Source organism: Spodoptera frugiperda, chromosome 27 (genome assembly GCF_023101765.2).
Source record: "Spodoptera frugiperda isolate SF20-4 chromosome 27, AGI-APGP_CSIRO_Sfru_2.0, whole genome shotgun sequence".
Classification (NCBI taxonomy): domain Eukaryota; kingdom Metazoa; phylum Arthropoda; class Insecta; order Lepidoptera; family Noctuidae; genus Spodoptera; species Spodoptera frugiperda.
In genome coordinates this window covers 8214138-8218159 of record NC_064238.1, presented here as the reverse complement: position 1 = coordinate 8218159, position 4022 = coordinate 8214138, and positions in this window count along the sequence as shown.

The window sequence follows — 4022 nt, the reverse complement described above, 5'->3', positions numbered from 1 at the left end:
ATTGGCTGTTTATTCAGCACATGTGTGTGTGCGGCGCGGTGGCGTGGGAACTCACTACTGACAATGATTACGTCAACTATTACAGTATTGACGGTATCGGGTATTGTGATTACTTTCATACCTTTTTTTTTCATGGAGAAATGTACGAGTAGGTAGTACACGCGAACTAAATAATCGATACGAGTTAAATACACTTGTATGCTTTTAAAGTTCGCTATTGTCAATCAAATGAAGCGGTTTTTCATTATTCTTGTATTAACGTTATTGTATTGTAGTGTTTTGTTTCCTATGTATTAATTTGTTGTTATTATCATTACCTACTAATATGTATGTATAAAAAGTAATTGAAAGCCCATACTTTTATAGAATTCTAAGCAGCGATTTGCTAAGTCTCATTTTGTTATCTCACTATAAGAAAAAACAAATCTCATTTGCTTCATTATTGCTACTAGTATTTTTTACAACATATCCAAGGTTTAGTATCGTCAATCCCATTCACGTCAAAGCTCGCCTTACTGAAGAAGAGATAGCGATCAGGATGCATACGAATTGATAGCGAGCTTCCACGAGATCTACATAGAATGCAAATAATAACGAAATCTCCATCGAATCTACGGAGAATGCGCATATTCCCACGTGTTTCTTCTTAACATTGGGTGAAGGATCAGTGTGGCGCATCTGATTGAACAAAAACTCAAACCGAAGGTCAGTATCCGAGGAGAAACTGCGGTGTTCTCGTATTGCACAGACCCTTTCACTCTCGAATATACCTGCGCTTTTTACCACGTTCCCGGAATCGCCTCCGTTGAAGGGACCGACCACCGTGTGGTTCCCAAAGTTCATCATGCGACCCATCATGCGTGACGCTTGGTAAGTTGTTGCAGTATATATATAAATATTACCCTTTCAACTTATACTTAATTACATAATATTAGCAAATATAACTACAGCTTAAGGCGGTTTAAGCTATAGTCAATAGTCGATTTCCCTTATAGACTAGATAAATAAATACAATATTTAATATAACCCTATATCTTTATTGTTTAAATTAAGTGCTGCTACTACACACTACTTTATAAATTTGTTAACCTGTATAATTATTTCAATAAATTGCATTTGAAGTATTACATTACATTATAAAAGTTTGAGAAACGTTGGTTATTGCGTCGAATGGGCTGTAATATTTCGCAAATTCTTCTTTTACGAATGAGCCTAAAAATAAATCAAATGTATTGGGATGGTCACAAAAAGTCGGGTTAATTACTCGCCTTTGGGATACTCCAATGAAAGGATGTATCGTTTTTCACTAAGTATGCAGTAGGTATCTATTTCTATCTTGTCCTTATAAAAAACGAATTGGAACCAAATGTTTTTGACCAAACTTTGTGAAACGAACTACATATGTGCCAAAATCGAGTTGTTTTGCATTAAGTACTTATTGTATATTATTTAATTACTCATTGCTGTGTAGATAAAAAGTCTAGGTTAGTTTTGTCGAAGAATGCTGGTGTAAATCAGAAATATCTATTGATTGGATTTTAAACGCAATATGAAAGGTATATTGGCGTTCTACTGTCTCTGCCTACCACCATGGGAGACAGGCGTGAGGTTTTGTATGTATGTATGTATTAATATCTATTACCTTGACTTCTGTTCTTTACATTATGCTTTTTTCTTCTGTAACTTTGCACCTACCAATTCATCGTTCTGCACCACCCAATGGTTGACTGTCAAAGTATGCCCTAAGTATTAAGTCCGCCAATTTCAGTGTCCGTGTAAAATAAAAAAATGTGTGTGTTTTAAATAAATAAGTAAATATATTTACGTGGACGTGCTCATTTACCAGTTGAGATACTTGCATTTTTGTTTTTGCAATACTATTCAGTTTATTTGGTAGTGTAGTCAAAATCTTTTCGGGGACCATGAATTCTTAGTATTAGCTTCTTATAAATGGTCAGTTTTACGTTTGATATAATATCATCCAAGATCTAACTTAGTTATTATGTATTATTTTTATGAGTTTTGCACAATTCGATTGTATTTTGTAGTAATAGAAATAGTTTTTGCAAGTAAATTTACCTAAATCTCTCCTTTGTATTCAGGTAAAGGTTTTTTTCCAAAATACCGGATCGAAATAAGACATTTGAAACTTAACGTTATCTACATAAGGTCTAAATTGAAATGCGTTTAGAGGTCGATATATCGCGTATTGATATAGTATTGAAAATCGATATCGCAGTTTCGATCATTTATAACTCGCGTCTGACGGGCAAACAAAACGAATGATAGAAAAAAATATCGGAATGCGTAACTGGAAGAGTGGAAATGAAGTATTATTGCAACACTTGCACTTTCGATGGCGTCTTTTGTCGGATCGGATTGCGACCGGCTCCGGGCTCCGGTTTCCAACCAATTGTTGTCATACCTACACGTGGTTACATATCTCTTATATATTGTCTTTTATTCTCCATCCATTGACAAAGCAAGTAAATACAACACTGGCAACCTTGAGACTTATTCGCCACTTGTTAATAACTCCTCCTAATGTTTCCGGATATTTTTCTAAATGAGTTTTGAAGTTAAAGTTGTAAAACTATAAAAGTATTTAATGGTGGCACGCGTAAAGAAAAAGTGTGGAAAAATAATACTGTTTATTGGTCTGTAATGCCAACATCAGCGGTGCTATAGTATAATAGACAATGTCTATGTCATGTCTATTAGACTTAATTTCACATTCTGAGTTCTGATAAAGAATAGTTGCGTCCGTTTGTGTAAAATATACTATAAAAATATCTAAAACCCGGGATCGACCGCAATTATATAAAAAAAAAACTATTTTGGATACAACCAAACATCCGCTTGCAAACAAATCCACAGTAAACTCCTTCTACTATTTCCTGATAAATTAACTACCCAAATTATGTTGTACCAAATACCTTTTTAGAATGTATTTTATTTGGTTTCGAGAGGATAATAGTCGAGTGTTCTATTAAATATCAATGTATAGCATCATGTTAGTACAGTCAGTGGTGCTTTGAAGGACTTTGTCGGCATGTGTATACGGGCTTTACAATTGTATGAACGGGTGATTTCACACTCTAGTGGCCCTGGGTAACGTAAGCAAACTATCGCATGGCTGCATCTCAAGACCGCAGAGAATTAGAAGCTAACAAGAACAAGTTTCTGTATCTAAATATGCACTTATTTTGGACAGTAGGTATGTAAATAAATGTTAAACGTTTTGTAAATGTAGATAAACATTACTTTTATTCAAATTAAAGTATATACGCGTAACAATTTTTTTTAAACAAGTGAAAAATGCAAGTTGTTTCACATTTTTTGAAAACTTTGATTGCGTATCATCTACACTGTTCACTATGTATGCATTAAAGTGATTTATTTTGATTTGATTTACATACAAGGCTAGTGTGACTATAGCAACTACATAGTTCTTAAAGTTAAAGAAATAAAACGTTCTTGAAGATGATGTTTATATTGAAGTTTAAAGTCAAGGTAACCTGCAGTGTACTACTCCATGTGTGTTGTCAGTGGCGCATCGCACGTCGCACGCGAAGACTTTCGCTCGCCTGCACTCGAGAGCGCGCACACGTGCACATTATAAGTCTCAAAGGATTTTTTACAATAAAACATATGCCGCTTTTTGCTTAACCCACTTTAAGCTCGATTATAACCTTCTTACCTACATTTGCTCCGGTTTTTGTGCAAGTGAAGCCGCGCGAAATGTTACTTTTAACTGCTTTTAACCATTTCTATTGATAAACGCCGCCTCTTGGCAAATTTTTACATTGACCTATATTTGAGGTAAAAAATTTACTAGATACATACCTTAGAAAGGGATATTTTATCTTGTAGGGTATTGTAATTTCCTCCAAATATACATAGGCCATTTCCATTGGATATAAAAGCTGCGTCAATCAGTAGTGACCAATCGTAGCACGATGCTAAAACCCATTTCTATCTTCGTCACATCGTCGTCGGTACTTAAGGACACAATAAAAACA